We start from the raw sequence: 427 nt of genomic DNA, 5'->3' as shown, positions 1-427 counted from the left end.
TGTGGGCTGTAAAACCGAAACAATCAGTTGAAAGAAACTAAATTGCTCTGAGAACTGCAGAGTTGGTGGACAGTTCTGTGAACTCGTTACTGGTAGCAAACGCTTTGACAATATAGAAATCTCCCCCAATGTTGAAAATATTGATGAGGGCAGGTTTAAGGAGATCGGGAGCTTGAAATATTCCCATATGTCTTTCACGGTCTGTTCTGTGCTCCAAGAGGGAAGCACTGGGCTGCTTTGCCTGTGAGCAGGAGGGGACAGGACGTTTATTTGTGTGACGCGGTGGAACATTCTGACCCTGAGGTTCAGCAGATTGAAAGACTCCCCAGGGAGAGAAGGAGTTGGGGGTGGAAAGAAAGAAAAGTTTTAGCAAGAAATGGGAGAAAGATAATAAGGAAGGGAAGGGAATGTGGGGGGGGGGGGGGAA

General features: G+C 47.1%; 1 protein-coding gene across 1 annotated transcript in view; it reads left to right on the top strand.

Moving 5' to 3' along the window:
- The window catches only part of grk4 (G protein-coupled receptor kinase 4), a gene marked incomplete in the record, with an annotated part of 39,932 nt that overhangs the window by 33,202 nt on the left and 6,303 nt on the right, over window positions 1-427 (top strand).

The sequence above is a fragment of the Morone saxatilis genome, unplaced genomic scaffold (assembly GCF_004916995.1).
Source record: "Morone saxatilis isolate NCDOM2014 unplaced genomic scaffold, NCSU_SB_2.0 Contig17, whole genome shotgun sequence".
Taxonomy (NCBI): domain Eukaryota; kingdom Metazoa; phylum Chordata; class Actinopteri; family Moronidae; genus Morone; species Morone saxatilis.
This window is presented reverse-complemented; position numbering and strand designations above follow the sequence as displayed.